The 21,405-nt window shown below is 38.9% G+C and overlaps 1 protein-coding gene across 3 annotated transcripts in view; it reads right to left on the minus strand.

Moving 5' to 3' along the window:
• Nucleotides 1–21,405, minus strand: part of LOC149316226 (phosphatidylinositol 3-kinase regulatory subunit gamma) — a 348,381-nt gene that overhangs the window by 25,954 nt on the left and 301,022 nt on the right. Inside the window, exon 2 of one of the 3 annotated variants that reach the window (XM_089515058.1) lies at nt 8,680–8,788. The exons of the other annotated variants lie outside the window; for them this stretch is intronic. The gene's annotated coding sequence lies outside the window, so the exon portion shown is untranslated. The remainder of the gene's footprint in view (nt 1–8,679; nt 8,789–21,405) is intronic. 3 annotated transcript variants of the gene reach the window in all.

Raw genomic sequence — 21,405 nt, forward strand, 5'->3', positions numbered from 1 at the left:
GTCCTTGCCAAATCAGGCCAATTTGAAAATCCAGATCTCTGACATAGTCATTCAGATTCTAGGCTGCTGACTAAACATCTTTCAATTGCTAGTACTCAATGATATGGTATAAAATACTCATGTTCCAGGATACAGGATTATGCTCAAAATGTGCAGGTACATAAAAGCCTGGGGGCTAATGTTAACACATACCATTCAGCCAGTTTTATTTGTTTCTCTGGAATTCATGTTGTGGACCACATAAAATAAGAATTGGACAGATACAAATAAACCAGAATTGATATCCCCCTCATCAATTTTAAGTTCTGGGGTAAAGCATCCACAAGACATCTGAAGGGCAAGCCTGTCAGTCACAGTGGTGCCTTCAATCACAGTGCAATCTTTGAACCCAACCAAGGGGGGGGGGGGGGCTGATGGAAAGTAGAACACCAAGTTGCTTAGCAACAGTTTTGAAGTTGACTTTGAAGTGTTTGGGGATCAAATCCTGACACACACCCCTCAAAGCAATTGCAACTTGTTTCTGTTTTATTCATTCAGATGAGGCTGACCTCTCCAAAGATAAAAGGAAGGTGGCACATGATCCACATTCAGGACCTTGACCCAAAAACTGGCCATGTTCTAATTTATCTTACTGAAAGTTAGCCTAAGGCCATGTTTGCAAAGAGCAGGGCATGTTTGCATTTTCTTTGCACCTCCCTGCACCAAACCCAACAATGTATGCTATGGTGCTACTCCTCCAACAGCATGCAACTTCATCAACTGCATGTCTTGGGTCCTTGCATGAACTGGAGCAGCAGGCCTACTGAAGAAATAACATGATTCTAAGTAAACAACTGGATTTTAAATTTTTAAAGATAGGCAATCAAACTTTTATTTTTTGCTCTCAGAAGTTACAAGGACAAATGTAGGGGAAATGTAAAACCACCATCACCCCAAAGCCCTATTTGAATACCTGCAGCCCTCATCATTTAGTCTATCTGAAGACTGAGAACTCAGATACCAACACTTCTGACATCTAATTAGCGTATCCCTGCCACTTTTTTGTAGCATCTTACTCAAACGGGAAACTACTGTTAATGAAAAGTGACAGGACCATTCCACTTCATTGATGGGAGAAGGATGGGATGAGTGTGACGCTGTGGGATGTCATGTGATAATCTTTGTACGATAAGGACAGGAGCATCCTCTTTCTCTCATGTCCTTTTTTTTCTGTGTGATAATTTCCCTAGACAAAAAATAGGGGAGCTGACTTTTCTGGCACTCACTGGTTCTCCTGTACAAGATGAGGCTGTTCCTCCCTTGAAGTATCAGGTTTACAAGAGTGATAGGTACCACACTTATGTTAGTATATTAGCTGCAACCATCAGTGATGATGTTTCCTCTATCATATATGGTTTGATGACCAGAGTAAGTAAAAAACACATCCACTTAGTTTCTATGCACAACCCAAAGGGCTGGCATTATTTCAAGTCATAAATGGTCTTGGTCCTTTACAGAAAAATCATTTAGCAATAACCATTTAGCCCCCTCCCCCCCCCCCAGTGATCCCATGAAGGGGCTGGAACCCTTTGCTGCACCAACAGATAGACAATGAAGGAAAGCCTCTCCGTCGGTTACATTGTCACTTCTGAACCCCCACAAAAAGCCAGATTTGGTTTTTCCTTCAAGAAAGGTGACTAAATTGTTCTTTTCACCTTCAGTGGACTAGGTTTTTAATATCAGGTTATCTTAAAGCATGGTCTGTTGTATACTTTGCTGCTGAAATACTGCTTTAACTGGGGCTCGGGTGAAAAGACTGCATATTTTCATCTACCAAACTACAAAAAGCAGGGGGCTTGAATGAGGAGGTGTTATTGCATGGCTGCCCCCACTTTTCTGCTCAATCCTGGCATAGGGATGGTAAGTATTAGTGAAACCCCAATCCAAACACTTCCACAACCTATTATTTCTCCAAACAGGATTTTTAATTCTATCTAAAGACCTTGTCACATTACACTCTTAAAATGGGCTAAGTCACTGCTGTGGTGGCCTCCTGATGCATTCTGGGACTTGTAGTTTAGGAAGGGGCATTTAGAATATTCAGCCAAAGAGCTCTTAAGCCCCAATGAACTACAAACCCCAAAATGCAACTGGAGGTAATCAGAGCAGTTAAAGTGACCTAACCCCCTTTTAAGAGGGTAATGCGATAAGGTCCTAATTCAAATTCATGGGCTATGTATTTACCAATTTATTTTTTCTAGGGGGAGCAGGGAACAGAACCTGTTGGGTTGTCCATCAGGGCTGTGAAGATAAGCTAATCAAGACAGGCATTTCAGGCATTCTGTGAATGTGTTGAGCGGGGAAAAAAATCCCGCGGAGTCCTGATTTCGGAGTAGTGTGATTTTTAAACTAATATTTGACATAGGTTTTATATTATATTGGTAGCTGCCCAGGGGACTCAAGCCATATTGAGGGGATATCGGTCTCAATAATACTTTTAACAAAAGCAGTACATATAGCCAATTCAAACAAGAGGTTTGCTATTAATCTGCAATACAGGAAGTGATCCTCTGCTTGTATGAAGACATCAGTGTGGACTTCCTGTTTCTACGTTTCAAGAACGCTACTTGAGAAGACGTTTTCTGTGACCCACTGTAGATATCACATTAATGCTCTCCTACATAAGATTAGGAGTGTGCTGCAGCATGTATGCCTTCTTTTATGATTTCTTCAGTTATGGTACTGCTGAGCCTACAATGGCTCTAACTATCATCAACACCAAACAGGATTGATCTTGTAACGGCAGTCTAACATGAATTTACACATCCTGGTTGCAAGGAACCAGGTTAGTGTTAATAGAATTATCACCAGTACTATCATTATGTGCTACAGTACACAATGATTAAAGCAAAAGCAAAAAGAAATCTGAGAGTGAGAGAGGAAAAATGTGTCCAAAACACTCTACCTTTCATAACTGTAATTGTGAAATCTGGGCTCCAAAATCTGTAATGGAGCAAAACTGGGAATCATCATGGAAATAAACAAGTGAGGTGGTACTGTTGGAAGTGTTTTACAGTGCAGTGTATATGAAAAACTATGGAAAAGAGAAAAGTAATTTGCTATATGCAGAACCATTTTAGAAGATGCACCAAATCTGTCAGTTCTGTAAATGGCATGCAGTCACATAGCAAGGTAGACTATTACAGAAGAACTGAATCAGTTGTAATGAATATCAAGCATTCACTATAGAGGTTAACAAGATTTGATATGGGCATGAAGCCATCCATTATGTAAAATCCTGTTCTGCTCAAGAGCATAAAAGTAGTTTTCAGAAAAGTTCTAAAGTATTTCATATTACGTACTTTTACAATAAACATTTCATAATTAGGGCCATCAGAATAAAAACTGGAGGGGGTGTTTATATCTTCAATGGCTGCGTATATGAGGGAATTCCAGCAGGTGTGACTTCTACCTGATTGCATGAGGGAGCAATACCTGTTGGAATTTCCTCTTCCACACAAATATTAAAGGTACAGGAGCCCTCTCCCGCTTTCACTCTGGCAATCCTAGTAATAATCCTTATGAGTGCAGAAGTTAATTAAATCTCATACAGCAGTTCTGACCATACAGCTCCATCAGAATTAATTATAACCATCTACTGTGATTCACAGAATCGTAGAATTGGAAGCAACCTCAAGGGCCATTCAGTCCAACCCCCTGCCATGCAGGAAACACAATCAAAGCACCCCTGACAGATGGCCATCCAGCCTCTGTTTAAAAACCTCAGGAGGAGGAGACTCTACCACCAGGTTGATTTAGTGCTTGCTATACACAGGATAACTGCACATATGTAAGTCACAGTCCAGCCAGCCATACAAGATTTCAGAAATACAAGTCTGCTTCAGCAGTCAACCAGAGAACTCAGAAAAGAAGCTGAAAGGTCTCGCATATTGATTTCTGGCGACATCCAGAAGTAAGGAAAGTTTCCTTCACTGTTTTTGCCTTGTTCTGAAGACCAAGCAGTATTTTTGGACCAGCCCTCTTCACAAATGAGGCATCCTTTCTATGTCTCTATAACATGTGAATTGTGAGGAGAAAACTGACATGTTGCTGGGCCTTCTCAGAGGAGCAGAGATGCGTATTCCTTTAAGCAAATTTGTGGAGGCCAACATACATCCCTAAACGGAGGGCAGGATTTGATCAAATCATACTGCCTCTTGGGCTTTGCATTTCTGCATCGCAGCTGGATGCACAAGCAATACAGAAGGCAACCTCAGGCCCTATGCATTGCTCAACAGGACACGTAGAAATTTAAGTCTATATATGTCATTTGCACATCCAGGTGTGAAAGATGATGAAAGGCCTAAAACAGTAACATTAACAAAAGGCCTTCCAGGACAAGTGGGCTTTGCAGAGAAATCTAAAGGTCAGAGAAGAGGATTATTGAAACCTGGGGCAGGGATTCCTCAAACCTAGGGGTAGTCACAGAGCATACTCTGCTCGCTATTAACAATTTAATCTTCCTAGTCACAAAGCAACTGGATAAGGGCTCTCAGTGAAGATCATAAACCATATGTAGGCTCCTACAAGGAGAGGCACTCTCTCCTCACACCATAAAGGTCTTTAAGCCTAAGAATTCTTATTTTGTCCTGTTTTTACATGGCTTTTAAGATTCATTATTTTGGCCTTTTTGTTCCATTGTTATGTTGTACTGTTGTTATTGCTAGCTTTAATTATTTATGAACTGATTTGGAAATGCTTAGTGTTTGAATCGCAGTTTGGCCATGCAAATCCACTAGGTGACCTTGGGCAAGTCACACTCTCTCACCCTTAAAGGATGGCAATTGCAAACAGTCTTTGAAGAAACTTGCCCTCCCCCCAAAAAATCCCCATCATAGTTTCACCTTAAGACCACCATAAGTCAGAAGCAATTCAAAGGCACACAAGAACAACAATAAGGTGTTTGAAGTATGATACAGTGGACCCTTGTTATCCACTGGGGTTTGGTTCCAGGAAACCCTGTGAATAACAAAATCCATGTATGCTCAAGTCCCGTTAAATACAATGGCATAGCAAAATGGTGTCCCTTACATAAAATGGGAAATTTATACTTTTTAAAAATATTTTCAAGCCGTGGATGCTTGAATCTGTGTATAAAAAATCCGTGGATAAGAAGGGACAACTGTATATACATTTATATATGTTTAAACATCAAACAGCACATTAAATAGGCCCAGAACATAACTGGCAGCCAGTGCAAATTAAGAATCTGTTAGTACTCTTCTATTTGATATCACCTCAAACTAGCAGTGTATATGGTGACCTAGACTAGTCCTTAGCAACCTCATACAGAGCACACTATGGTAGTTAATCCCTGAGGTTGGGAAGGTTTAGATAACAGATGTGACTGAGGGAAACATTCTTCCAGATCAGCATTCTCTGAAGATGCCAGTCACAGATGCTGGCGAAATGTCAAGAATAAACTGTTCTAGAACATAGCCACATAGCCCGAAAACCCCCCAAAAAACTATTCTTGCCACATGTTTTTACAAGAATCGTACAGATCCAGGTCAGCACTCAGGCTTTGTATCTGTTTCTATGTAACTACAAGTATACTATGGATTGCTTTACAAATATACATTGCATATTTGTAAAGCATCAGGCCTCCCCCTAAATCAGTGATGGCGAACCTATGGCACATGTGACAGAGGTGACACTCAGAGCCCTCTCTGTGGGCACATGTGCCGTCGCCCCAGCTCAGAGTTTGCGAGTTTGTTACTAGAAAGTCAGAGGGATATGGCACTTTGTAATAAAGAAGTGGGTTCTGGGTTGCAGTTTGGGCACTCAGCCTCTAAAAGGTTCGCCATCACTGCTATAAATATTGCTTTTAGCTTATTTGGAACCAGTTTTTGCTTGCTAGTCTACAGCCATCTGACTGTAGCTTCCAACAGATTCAAAATTATTACTTAGAGAAATGATGACCAAAGTAGTATGAACAGTTTACAGATGATATGCAACTCCAAAGCTCATGGCAATCTACCGCAGTACCACTATACAAATAACATTAAACAATACATATAAAATTGAATCTCCGCCTACGTCTTTCACAGGTAGCTAGCTCCTCTAATAATCACCTTTTACTTTTACTGGTAATAGGAAATACATAGGGTCCATATGTCTTTGGTTTACTATGTTTTATGCTCTTATTTTGATAAAGATACTTAAGATTCAAAAATAAACATTCAGGTTCAAAACTTTATATTAACTACTAGAGGTCTGGTTTTGGAGCACACAGAAATTCAGTCATGAAGTATAGGCGGGCTTGGTGAAAACCACTGCTCTATATGTGCAGACTTCCTTAACATTCATTCTGACCAATTCCATGTAAGTGCATGGTTGCAAATCCATACCCCTATTAATTCCTTTTTATTGCTCCCCATAACAAATGGAGTATCAAAAAGGATGTAACAGGAGCATATGTCTTGTCCAAACATTCTTCAAGTCAAATTGCTCCCTCTGGTTTTGAAGTGCTGGCTCTTTTGCTCCCTGGTTCCAGATGCAGGTAGGAGATGGGTTGTCTACCAGTTCTCCTTTTGAGCACTGAAGAGGGGTTTATTACTATCCTCTAATTTTTCCCTACTGTACTGATGTAAGGGAGGGAGATAAGGATGGGATGGAAGGGCTGGTGTAGAGGCCTTTGCAATCTGGAAGTTGAAGGCATTTTCTTTCCTGTTTAAAATCCCTCTCTAAAAACTCTGTTTAACTGTCATAGACAAAACAAAGATAATAGAGAACACTGGTGGGCCTTTCAGAAGAGAAGCTTTTATTCCTATTGGTGGGATGTAATGTAATATTCAGATTCTAGGTGGGAGAAGAAAAAAGATTAAATATAAAAAATCAGAGAAACGTTGGCTAACTCACTGAAAAATTACGTTTCTTTTCACACACACATACACTAATTTCTCTTGAATAGTTTCTACTCAAAAGATGTGGGATCACAAGGGAAAAAACACTACTTTGGGATGAAAAATCCTAATTTAAGGAATACATCCTGTTGGAAAAAAACAGTACAACGTGCTCTAGGTAGGAATTAGTTGTAGATTAGTTTCTGACAAGGAAAATAACTTATTACTTTGCTACATTGAAAGACTCCCTTAAAGTCAATGGTACTATTCATGGAAAGATGGAGTAGTCACATGAAAGAGCCTCAAGACTGGGCACTAGGTTCTTAAGTTTATAAGGCACATGTACCCTTTGATATGATTTATACAACTAATGTAACCTGACAGGTTCTATGGTCAATTAGGATCTGTTTGAAGCAAACTGCAGATGTTAAAATGATTTAGATCCGTCATCCCATAAAGCTCTACAGCTGAAGTATTTAATTTGCTGAATTAACAAGTCTCTTTGGTCTCTTGCATGCAGCGATAATGCACTCACTACCAACACTAACAGTGTACTAACAGTGTCAGCATAGCAGTAAGTTACACAATTGTACAAATGACGATATTAAAACAGGACTGATGGAGCAGCAACAAAAATACTGAAAGAATAATCACCATCACATGTCCTACAGAATAAGCTTCCAAATTTAATTTAATATATGGTCCAACATATTACTGTATCAAGAGAACAAAGGAATTAGTAATCTCAGCATTGTTTGTACGTGACAGGCTACTACACAAAATGTGGATTTCCAATTTAATGCAATACAAAGATGAAAATATAAATTAGGTAACACTAAATGGATAGGCAACTTTCACCCTTCAGAGTTTCTCATCCTGAGAGAATATGATTCTATGCTCTTTACAGAATCCTAGTAATACCAGCTTTTTAACCATATCTTTTTTAGCCTTTACTTCTGCACAGTTGTTTAAACGTGGTGCATTAAATATTTTCAATATGATCTTCATTGCCAGAAAAGCTACCCACCCTTGTATAAACAAGAATTGTATTGGTGCCAAAATCATTCTTAAACAAATTCAAAATCTCAGGTTTTATTTGTTCACTCAATGTTTTAAAAAAGTTTATAGTTAATAGTTACAAACCAGTAGTTAGTACTAGTAAAGCCCCAAAAGCCATGTCTTTTCTTTCTAGGATCAAGAAGCGTGTGATTAAATGGAACATTTCTTCTTCTGTATCGGTGCATAAGCACCATTGGATCCAGACTTCAATAGCTAGCTGGTATGCACTGCTAAGTTAGACAATTTCTCACAAAGGCAAAGATAAACATCATCTCTCACACTGGAATGGTTTCTTGAAAGCCTGCGTATTAGTAACCCTACTCTCTCTCCTAAACCAGCATCACCAACCAACCTGCTGCATTGAGAGTTCAGCTGACTCTGATTGGGATTTGGGAAACTGAACTCTGAAAGAAAACAGCATTTCAGCCAATGACAGCGCAGTAGTTGAGATCATACGTTGGTGACGTCAGCACATAGACTGTATCTGTGGAGTTTCTAGCAGGTAGTTTTAGCATAGCTGCTCAGCTTTTCCAAATCATTTCCCTTTTCTGTGTGCAAATATTTGCAAATTCCAGACCTTTTCTTGCAGACATTTACAGTTTAGTATTATATATTGTATATTCAGACATAAGCCCTTCTGTGTTTAATGGGCTTTGCTGTTAGAAATTGTGTACAGGATTTCAGCTTTATGCCTTAAAAACAAACAAACACAATATAAGGAAACAAATGTACTCACGTGCTCCTTAACAAGATAGTGAAAGCTATTGTTTGGCCAGGTTTTCCCAGTATCCACTATCTTTGCAATTTGGGAGGCAGAGATTCTTAAAAATTATCACAGCAAGCCCCTATAAATAAAAACAAATTTATCTGAAGCTCCTTAGCTATAGCTAAAGGGCTTGGTTATACTGTATCTAAAGCTGATCCCACTTAACATAGTATTATTTAGAATATATGTAGGAAAAACTTCCTGCAACAATCCAGCCTGCTTCTGTTTCAATTGTTTATATAGGTTTGTATAATTCTCATCTCTTATTTTGAGAAACTCAACCAGAGCTACACATTAGAATGGTGCTGGAAAACTCCCAGGCACATAAATTTGATCTTGTCGTATTTCAATTTTATTAGTTGTGTGCATTTTGGGGCACTTATATACAAAAGTGCCTCAAACTGCACACTGTGGTATATGAGAGGCTCGTGGTGTACAAAATAATCACAGCAGGGATTTTAGAGACCAGAGCCAAACACCATTATGTACAATAAACTCTCAAATATAAATACTCAAAAAAGTGAATGTGCTTATTATGAGCACTCTTCCCATGGGCACTGTTCTGAGCATAATATTTCTCTCTCACTCACACACACACACACACACTTGTGTGTGTGTATAGGGTTAAACAAATGAACAATAAACCAAAATGGTCATAAGCAGCTGCACATAACTGTCTCAACCAACTGTCATCAAACTATACACAGTCTAAAAAACTACTGCTGCCACGGAGAAATAGTAACAGCAAGACTCGGAGATTATTCTCACAGGGCCCAAATAGTGGTACTAACTCTAAACAAGGTCTACCACTGTTAGTATATTCTATCTGGACAATTCAAATGTGACCATTTCCTTTAATAATTACTTTAGTTCAGCATTAACATTTGAAGTGAGGTCTTTCAATACTGAAAGGGTAATATGGAATGAAAAGAGATGGTGCAAGCTTAAAATCAAGTTATGTCAAGATAAATACATATAAATACTAACGTAATCTGCCATTAAAGAAGAATCTACTTCGATTTCAGGATGGCAACTGTAGACATTTCTAAGTAACTCCTCTTTTACCCTGAATCCAAAACCAAGACTCTGAACACAAATCAGCTAGAAAGACTATTATCAAAGACATGTCTGCAGTATGTATTTCTCCACTAGATTTCAAGCTAATCTCACCCCTGAAGACACGCAGCAAAACCGAAACACTATATACACCTGATGACATTTTCACAGACATGCCTGTTTAATGTCAAGAATAAGAATTAAGCACAGTAAAGTGACCTATCAAGCTATTATGGGTTATTTTACTAGGATTCAGGAGGAGACAATTACTAAGTGAGATTTTTTTTTTTAATAAAGTAAAGAACAAAATTTTAAAAGCATTGCAGTGCTTTTGAAGAAAAAAAATCCCTTACAACCATATTTATTCATAGGAACAGGACAAAAATCATCCCAATTATTCTTCTTATAGTTGCCCCCCTTGACATATCTGATTTAATATTTTCTAGAGGGATAGTCATTTTAGTCTGTTACTAGCATCTGATGGAACCCTAAAGACGAACAAATTTAGCATGGCATAGTCTTTTGTTCATCTAATGAAACTGACTGTAGCCCACAAAAAGCATGTAAATATAATAAATTTATCTTTAAGATACCATGAGACTCTGTTGAATTCAACAGATTTCCTTGTTTTATGTGTGTTATGAACTGCATCCAGAGGTTTAAAGGTTAGCAGCTCTAATTCATTTCTAGTCAGTGGCCTGGATGAGGATATGTATTTTTTAAAAAGAAGCAGTCATGTCAGTGGGGCCCAGATAAACAACACATTACATGCCAGTCTTTCTGCTGGATTAGGGTGGATGGATGGATGGAGGAGGGGTGAAGAAACACTTATAGATCAATAATATGCATATACTGTATAGAGAAATGAGTTCTACTATAGTCAATAAATCTCATTCTCAGGTAAGTATGCATATGTTTTGGCATCAAAGCTGACTTGGCAGCTGCTAGTTTAAGCACCTTTCAGTGCCATGGCTCCTCCCCCCCCCCCCCGCCATAAAGAAAAGTGTTTGAACACTAAGACCCCTCTACTCTTTATGCTGTTCAGCATAAATGAGTGAGTGAATTCTAAACTTTAAGTAAATGTTTGAGGGGAAAAGTTTAAAACTCTGGAAGCCAGAGATTTCACAGACACATCATGAGGAAGAATGAAAGAACTTGCATAAGTATTAAGCTGAAATACAAAGAGATCAGAGGCGCACAACTGACAGACTGGACACCAATTATCAGATCTCACTTTCCAGCAGGGAGGCACAACTTAGTTGTGAGCACAGCTATCCTTTAGCTTAGCTGTCCCTACTCTTCTGAAACAATGCCATCTTCTCTCCATTGCTCTTTGTGACTGAACAGCATATTTGAAGGGGATGATTCAGCTCAGTCCTTATTGGTCAAGACTATTACCCCATTCTTTTGCAGGAAGTGCCCTCAGGAAACAAATCTGATAAGCACTGGAGAGAGCAAAATGAAGAATGTTGATATTACATTAGTTCCTGCTGTATATTTTGTGGCAGAAAATGACCTCAAGAGCCATTAGACTAAACCGTGTTTTTTTTTAAAGAACAGCCATGACAATCAGAATATACTTTAGGTATCAATTAGAATCTACTCTTCATCTCCACTGAACAATGTTGTAATTTGTTTTTATGTAAAGCAGAAAGTCCTTGGAGAATGAGGTAGAAGAGATACCAGAGTACCTAGAATAATACTAATTAGTCTCTGCTGCCTGTTTGTCTCCAAGGGAAGAAGTAATTTGGATGCTAGATAAGAGATCTGTATCTTTAGCTTAAAGTAGACTTCACAAGCATTTTAGAGGCAAACTACATGGCATGTTAGAGGTTTTTATATAATGCCCCCTCCAGTGCTTGCTGGAGAAGGAAATGGGCTATTTAGTTAGGTAAAAAGGCATGCAGAATACTGTAGTTCACTCCATTCTGCCTGAACATCACTGCTGTATTCAGATTGAGGTCCTTCCATGATAGCATTTAATTTAAAAATACCACATTAGGCGATCCAATAGTAGATCTACATAATATATAGTTTGGTGTGTAGGTTGCACACCAATATACATACTGTAGCTTAGGTGGCAAGCCTGCTGTTGATTTCACATAGCTTCCCCTGCCCTCCCCCAATATCTGTGATCTTTCTCAGAGAAAGAAACTCAGGAGCAACCAGTTCTTCCCATTTATAAGAAAAGTCAAATATACAGACTGCTGATTACTTACCTTTTGGCAGTTACAAAGCCATTCAGTGCTGGGGTTCAAGTGTTTTATTTAAAGGGATTTCTTTTTTTTTTTAAGGACACTAAATTCTTAAACAGATCAGACCAGGATTATCATTGGAAGCAAAGATGATCAAGTTGAGACCATTGTACTTTGGCCACATAATGAGAAGGCACAGATCACTAGAAAGAATAATAATGCTAGGAAAGGTAGAGGGTAGAAGAAAGAGAGGAAGACCACAAACCAGATGGATAGACTCAATCAGGAGGGTTGTGGGCAAGGGCGTGCAGGATCTGGGCAGGGCAGGATACGCATTCTTGAAGATGTCTCATCCACAGGATTGCCATGAGTCGGAACCGACTCAAGGGCAGCTAACAACAACAAAATTACTGAACTCTCTTCTATCCTGGATACTCATAATATCCAATGAATATAATAAAGTAACAAACTATTAAAATGAACAGCAAAACAATAATGTTAATACTGCAGCAGTGAGTGAATACAGTGCACCCGTGTCATAAGCGGGGGTGCCTTACGCGGCTTCCAGCATATGCTAGAAGCTGTGCTGGAAGGAGCGGGGAAAGGCAATGGTGCGTGCCACATGCCGCCGTGGGCACAAGTCCCATTCACTTGAATGGGGCTTGATCATACATGTTTTTTCCCTTACGTGGGGTGTGTGTGTCCAGAACAGATCCCCTGTGTAAAGGAAGGGATGACTGTATCTGAAAAATTACCTTCGTGTGTGTGTGTGTGTGTGTGTGTGTGTGTGTGTGTACACAGCTACTGGGCCATAAGGAGGAGCAAGGCAGAGGGCAGCATGAGAGAGTTCACCATACAGCAAAAAGGACTACTCCAGCTTCTGTAGCATACATGTCTTTGTATGTCTCCAAATCACCTGTCATCTTATGGCAACCTCATGAATTTCATCGGGTTTTCTTAGGCAAGGTGTACTGAGAGGCAGTTTGCCATTTCCTTCCTCTGACGTGTACAGCATCTGGTATTTGTGGGTGGCCTCCCATCCAGGTACTAACCAGGGCTGACCATGCTTAGCTTCCAAGACCAAATGGGATCTGGTGTCTTTACAGTATTTAGGCCCACATTTTCCAAACAAAATCTGGCTGATATAAAAAAAGCAGTATTGAAGAGGATTTTTTTCTGAAAACAATACATGATATATCTGAGACAGATGTACATTCTTCAGTCCCACCAATTAAGTGTTCACAGCATCTATTCACATGTGCAACTTTGGTAAGTACTGTATTGAAATTTATCAGTCATAAAGGCATGCACTAAAATAAATGCATTATAATAATGGTAAATTATGCCTTCTGTAATAAATGTGGAACCTTCAAGTTATTTCTGACTCATGGCAACTGTAAGGTGAATGTATCACAGTAGTTGCTTGGCAAAATTTGTTCAAGAGGGGGTTTGTCCTTGCCTTCCTGTGAGGCTGAGAGAGCCCAAGATCACCCAGTAGGTTTCTATGGCCAAGCAGGGAATTGAATCCTAGTTCTCCCACTGAAATGTCCAACACTCAAACCACTACACCACACTGGTTCGCAATAAATGTGGTACAGTTTGAGACCTCTGTTGTTTTAGTGCAAAAGACTAAAATGGCTACCCCTTTGGGGGGAAAAACACACATTCTAGTACTCTTAAAAAGCTGACAGCTCTGTATACATATGTAGAGTTAGCATCAAAAGTTGCTGCGCAAGAGCATAATAAGGCCAAAGAAACATAATACGTCTTCCACTGAAAGAGGTCCTCCCAAGAGAACTCTGTCAACAGTTCCACTCGTTACCTAGAATCTTTTTTTCCAATCATTTCTCAAAATCACTAACAAAAACCACCACCTTTTTCTGCATATGTTCTACCTTTTAATTGTTTAGTTTTTTTGCAATATATATACACGCACCGCAATTTCTGGAGAGATGGCACAGTGCGACAGAACTGCTACAGCTTGATCTCTCAACCTTCTATGGCTAAGCAAAGCATCTCCAATGGTACTGTCACACACTTTCCAGACAGGCTTCCTTTCTTTCTGCAGTACCTGGCCACCAGAAGTACAGGGTCACAGACTGCAAAGAGTGCTACGATATTAATAGACTGCAAAGAATGCTATGCATACTGTGTCTTCTGTCCACTCTGCTGCCCCCTCCAAACTGGCATAGGCAGAGAACAACAGCACTGCAGCATTCTTTTTCTCAATGTGCAGACAGAGTGCCATAGCACTATTATGGGTGCATCTTCCAGCTTTAAAGGGTTAACCGAGAGAAGGCAACAGCTACTTGCCTGAGCCATGAAGGCAAGTGAATACTTGCCTCTCTGTTGTAAAATGCTCCTGGAAAATATATCCTCTACCCCATTGTACCCAACATTTTAACAAATAGTGTGCTTTTTCTTTGACACGCATGTAGTGACCTTTAGTTCCTCCTTGTATTCAGTGCAAGACTGGTACAAAAATCACAGACAAAATACAGTATTTCTCCTAGCAGAATGTTCCTCCAATATTAGCAAAAGGAGAAGCCCTACAGTGTGCACTATACTTGAAGGACTCCTGCTTTCTAATGGAGAAGGTGATCAGTTATATGAAACTAGAAATTTTTAGTTGACACAATTTGTGTGTACCGTAACAGATTTTTCAGCTTTGCAAATTTACATTCTTTAGCTAGAGAGAAATTTGCAGAAACTGATTTAATTTTTACTTATGCTTGCTATTAAAAACAATTTCCCAAAACGATTTTCAATTATTCAGATCTATATTATCTCCAAAATTTCTTCAGGTGATGCTTACTGTTCCATGTAAAAGAAAGTAGCTTTTCTTCTCACACTACATCTATCAGCCTAGTTTTATTATCATTATGTGAAACCCTAGAAAAATGATGTGGTCAGTTGAGTACAATTTGAATACTTTGTGCCAATAAAATGTTTATATATACAGAGAAATCCCCAACTATCAAGGAGATATTTTACAACAGAATGAGCCAGAACTTGGGCCCTTGCCTCTTTTTTCTGAAAAGTACAAGACCATTTAACACGTTTAACCTTCTGATGTTCTACGGCAAATGGAAGCTACTGAACGTATGCATGCATGTACAGTGGGTACTTGTATCCACTGGGGTTGGTTCTACGACCCTCCATGGATCCCGAAATCTATGGATGCTCAAGTATCATTAAATATACAGCCCTCCGTCCGTTCTCGCAGTTTTGGAATCCATGTCCCTCACTTATGTGCGAAGGAATGGAGGAAGAAATAATGGGGCACGTGCCCATGGCACATGTGCTCCTGCAGCCACGCTCCTATGTTAAAGAAAACTCTGTTTTCGTGAGGGAATACAGTATGGATCCCTCGTAAAAAAGGAGATGAGACTGTAATGACATAGTCAAATAATGTCACTTTTAGAAAAATGGCAAAGTTAAGATTTGCTATCTGGAATTTATATCTTTTTTAAAGAAATATTTTCCAGCTGTGAATAGTTGAATCTATAGAAACAGAAGGTGAACTGCATAAAAATAGAAAAGTGTTTAGTAGAATATTTTTCAGTTCATAGTAGATAGTAGATTAACTTCAATGCTCAGTTTTTTCATACATCCATAGATATCCCAGAGCTACTGTAGGATTCTCAATTTAACATTTTATGCTGAATGAAGAAGCAAAGTGCTTGCAATATTTGCCATTTAACTGATTATGGGACCAAGGCAGCACCTATAAATATCTTAAGAGCACCAGATCCCCTCTGATTTTGGAAACTAAGGAGGGTCATCCAAGGTTAGTACTTGGATGTGAGGCCACCAATGAATACCAGGTTCTGTTGTATTTCAGGAGTATGCCTTGTCTAAGAAAACCCCATGAAACTTCATAGAATTGCCTGATAGGGAGTTGAAGGCACACAGACAGACACACATGAGATCAAATGGGCTGTGATGTTTGACCATATGGAGAAGTGATTTAATGCTTTACTAATTTGCCCCATTTCCTTTAATTTCAGTTGCAACAGAGAGACAGTAGTGAAATGTGAAGAAAGTCTCCACAATACCCTCTCAAATCCCAATATACAGGACTGACAAGATCTGGGGCTGATCACAACATGTCTTCATAAATCTGCATCAGCTTTTGTGATCTAAAGGCAGTGTATTTCCTTCAGCATTCTATAGTAGTCTACATTATTCAGTTTATTTAAGGAATAAATTCATCATTCATTGCAAATTTTATTCACATATTTTAAGTCTACAGCTAAGACTATGAAATATACTTTTTCCTCAGTACACTACAGAAGCAATGCCAAACAAAGTCTGTATCATCCATATATGAATGGATATAGAACATGCTTCGCCTACTTTCAGATAAGTCATACAGTTGGACCTCCATATCCATGGGCTTGCCATCCATGGATCTGAGCATCTGCAGATGGCAAGTGCTGTTGTCCTCAATGGCTGCACATGTATGCGGCAGCGTTAGTGGGTGTGCACATGTGATGCTGCCATTAGGGAGAACGAGACTTGAGGTCCTGCATTTTTTGTATCTATGGGGGGTGGGGGCATCTGGAACGGATCCCCCACGGATACTGAGGTCCAAATGAATATCCTCTAAATCAGTGCTACTTAAAGTGGTAGTCTGTGGACTGCTGGTGGTCCGCAAGCCATCAGCTGCCAGTTGACAGCAAGTTACCAGGAAACAATGCAAATAAGCAATATAGCAAAAATACAGTACAGTACTAGTCCTAGCACATTAGAAAACAAAATTGCTGGCCTGCCACATCACACAACTTGAGAAGCACTAGTAATGTAAATATAAAAGTACTATTTTAAATGATCAATTGGCATTCTATACACAGCATCAGGCACCACACGTAGGACTATTCTGTATGGCATTTGAGAATACTTATAAAGTAGGGACAAGGAATGTGGAGACATCCTCACGTTGCTCAACAACAGCTCGTCTGCCAGATGATGGCCATGCTGACTAATGGAGTTAATGCCCAACATTTGGAATACCACAGGTTTTCTACGCATTGAAAGGCATCAGCATTTGTACGAGGTGGGGAGGGTGGGGTTGCTGCTCAGAACATTACCTATATAGGAGCCAGAGATGCACCCAAAAGGAGCCATACTATATCAGCCACATACAAGAAAATCCCTCTCATGCTATAGCCCTATGAGTGTATCAAGTATCCTCATATTATAGTTTGAAAGAAGCAGATAAAAGACATCAAACAAGATGATCCTGCTAGAAGCATTTCTTGATTTAAAGGGGAAAATGTAGAACAATTCAAAGAGCTCCATCTCAGGAGAAGCAGAAAGCCTGCAATTATACTTACAGTGCGTACAATCTAGAATCACAACCCATATGACCAGGGATTCTTTGTTCAACCCAAATAAATTGAACAGGCTCCTGAAAATGAAAGAAATTTATCTAGTGCACATCTGAGGTGATTTCCCGATATTTTACTATGACCTTCCTATTCCTGCTTTCTTATGTCAGTCCTCTAGCCCCTAATGGCCCAAAGTGGATGCTCTTTCACCTAACATGCCTTATTAGAAAAAAAAGCATTCACTTTATGTTCTGCCTTCAGGTCTGCCATCTAAATTTGTGCATGAAGGCTATCTATCCACACAATAATTCAATAATTTTTCTACCCTTGTAGTTACTTAAGTGCTGTTTGCTTACATAAGCATCCATGAGTATTTCTTTACATTTAGTCCTTTGAAGAACACTTGATCTGTAGGAAAACTGACCAATAAAAGGGGGGTAGGAAAAAGCCATTGGCTGTAAAGATAGCTGATTTGCCCATCCGGAAGCCCTGCATCATGTGTTGTGTGCATGCACACACTTTTCTGTTAAATTAATAAGATGTAAAACAAAATAATGATGCTCGAACGTTTTCTCTACATACCTATTTTCCTAGCTGAATGAAAAAAATGGAATGGGATACACCTGCTTTAGCAAGTTATTTGCTGTATTTGTCAACTTATTATGGCTAAGGCCATAAATGAATAAGTAAGTTGAAGAATCTATAGCTCAGAGGCCAAACAAAGAAAATGTGTACTACCCCATGGAACTGCTGGGGATCGTCATAGGACATCTAAGCAAATCCTATTAGCTAGATACCTCATTGTTACTATTTGCATTGCTCCTGGGACCACAGGCTAAAATGGTGAAGGTTACTGTGCTTCAAGCCTGCAGATAACTGCTTTTTGAAGTTTCCTGGACATTTTTATTTCAAGTATATCGTGGCTCCAAAAGGTGTGAGGTGAACAGAGTTAGGCACCATGGTGACAAAACTAGGAAAGAAGCAGAACTAGGAAAGAAGAGCTGTGCCAATTGACTACTAAGAATCCACCTCTAGATGGACAACTGCATTATAAAGGGAACTGCATTATCTTTTAGCGGTCTTGGTTTGATGCATCCTCCATCAACAAACCAGAGATTGTAATGGGACTTTTTGGTACCTTGCAACTCTAGACATATAGCAAGTATTCATTTTAAGAACCCACTCCTCAGCTTCTCCCACATGAGACACATGTCAGGCAGAACTTACTTTTGCTTCTAGCCTAGCAGGAGACACTTAGGGATAATTTAGAGTAGGATAAAGCTTTTCTTAAACTGAAATACAGAAAGTATAAAAACTACAAACAAGACAACAAAATTCTACATTTATTTTTTATATTACTAGACATTTTGTCAGGTATGGCTTCCCAGTTTGTGTCCATCTAATTTTCACATTTTGAGTTAAGGTTTCCTACACAAAAGGGTTTTTGATGTCATAAAATTATTACACCCCAAAGCAGGCTTTACACAGCAAAACATATTGGGGTCCCCCCCCCCGAACTATGTATGGCAGTCATGAACACAAGTTCAAGAAAATACTGATAAGTTCTATAATTCATTGGACAGTCAAAAAGCAACTGTTGCTAAGTTGACACCCTTTAGTAGGATCCATTGCAATGTCTAGTTCAATATAATACAATTGATTTACACATCATTTGTTATACAGCAATTCAAGTTAAAAAGCATTTTATCTTTAACTTCCACTGGGAGTCTAAGGCTTATAGGGCATACAGTTTTAGTGCAGAAGCATATTTTAAACATCTTACATTAACTATCTTTCCCAGATTCTGAATTCTCTGTTTTCTACTATAGAATAAGGGATTAAGTGAATTTATCTGACTTAGCAACTTGGGCCAGGGTGCAGTAAAGAATTTGTCGCTATATGTTTCAGTACAGCCTTACTAGCCCAGGATGTTGTGTAGGAAGGCATTCAGAGTCTAAATTAGCTTTGACTGATTCACTGCTTTTTAATTGTGAGGCAAAATCAAATTTTAAAAGAAAAAGAACTCCACAAGCCACCGTGACAATTTTTTAAACAAATATAAACACGGATGGTATCCATCCATTTAATAAGCCTATTTGAGTTTCTGTAAATCCAGCCACATTCTCAACTTAGAAAAAAATTATTTTAGTTAATAATTGAAAAATGCAAACGTAATGTGAAATAAGATGCTTCTATCTGTAAACAAACAAAATAGAATTAGTTTTTACTGCATCTTTACAGAGAGTTTAAACAAACAAACAAAAAATACAGCCAGCCCTCCATATCCATGGATTTTTTAATCCACAGATTCAACCACCACAGCTTCAAAATATTTTTTAAAAATTTAAAATGCAAATCTTGATTTTACCATTCTATATAAGGCACACCATTTTATTATGTCACTGTACTTAATGGGATTTGAGCATCCATGGATTTTGGTATCCATAGGTGGCCTTGGAACCAAAACCCTGTAGATACCAAAGGCTCACTGTAATTAGTACAAGAAATCTGCTTATAAGCTTACACTATTGCTCAAAGTTAAACTTACTACAAAGGCTATACAAGTTGTGTATCCCTTTATCCAGAATTCTGAAATACTCCAAAATTGTCCACATGTATGGCTGCAGGAGCTGGGCAGAGCAGTAGAGGACTGGGGGGCCTGGAGATGTATCATTGATAGGGTCGCCATGGGTCAAGAGTGACACGAAGGCAGTTAACAACAACAAATGGCTGAGACAGTGACATCTTTGCTTTCTGATGGTTCAGTGTACACAAATTTCATTTCAGGCACAAAATAAATTAAAATATTACGTATGAAATTACCTTCAGGATAGGTTTATAAAGTGTATACAAAACATAAATGAATTTTATGTTTACACTTGGATCCCATCTCCAAAGTATCTCATTATATATATGCAAAAAATCCAAAAAACATTTCAGATAAGGGAGACGCAGCCTGCATAACTAAAGCAACACAACCTGTTACATAACGTTTTGATTGGGAAGGTTAGAACACCATCTTCTTCAATAGAACTGCTGAAAATTCTGTCCATTATTAAATTCTGTCCATTACTGAAAAGGTTTCAGAGTTATACAGCTTGTCAAGTGTTGTAAAGTTAGGATAAACATTATATAAAAACTGTGAATAGACTCTGCTGTTTATACATTCTCATATATACCAGGCAATACATCGCGAAGGTTCCTAACTACAAGCTATTGGATAGTCCACAACTGTACTTCACAGCCCCTGGAGATGATGCACCAAACTAATTTAACAGCCACAAACCACATCAACAGCGCACTGTGCCAGTAATCTTTTATTAAATGCTACCAAAATAAGATGAAATGTTCTTGACAATTTCATTGTCTTCTGTCTCTCATACATAAAGGATGTAACTCAGTGTCTGAAGGGGAAAGACTGAAGGTCAGTCACAGACTACATGTTCTCCACATTAAAAGGCTCCAGGTTCAATCCTTGCATTTCCAGGTTTGGCTAGGAAAGATCTCAGCTTGAAACCCTGAAGCCAGTCAGAATGGGCAGGATGACCAATGCACAGATTCTGTATAAAACAGTTGTCTTTGTTTCTATGTGCATTCCCAAAACTAATTTCATACAGGACGTTTACAAAGAAATTATGCCATATATTCCTATTAATATAGTAGTGTAGAGGAAGGGCCTCTTCATTTTGCAATTTGTTGTATTTGGCCTTTTATAATGCTATATACACTGTCCTGGTATTGCTTGTGAATGCATGGTGGCTTATAAATTTGAAGAATAAATACTGGGTTATCAGCCATGATGGCTATATATTACCTCCAGAATTAGAGGCAGTGTGCCTCTGAACACCAGTTGCTAGGGAACATGATCAGGAGAGTACTAGTGCACTCCTGTTATGCCTGTGGGCTTCCCATAGGCATCTGGCTGGCCTCTGTGTGAACAGAATAGTGGACTAAATAAGGATTTGGTCTGCACCAGCAGCGATCTTGCTATGTTCTTAGGGTATAAGAACTCATTGGTAAGGTTCTTAAAGACAATTTTCAGTCATTATCTAACTGAGCACTACTATCTTCCAGTTCTCTCATTTAGATTTATTGCAACACACTAATTATGC

Source organism: Sceloporus occidentalis, unplaced genomic scaffold, assembly GCF_023333645.1.
Source record: "Sceloporus occidentalis isolate IW3139 unplaced genomic scaffold, rSceOcc1.0.p SCAF_3, whole genome shotgun sequence".
Classification (NCBI taxonomy): domain Eukaryota; kingdom Metazoa; phylum Chordata; class Lepidosauria; order Squamata; family Phrynosomatidae; genus Sceloporus; species Sceloporus occidentalis.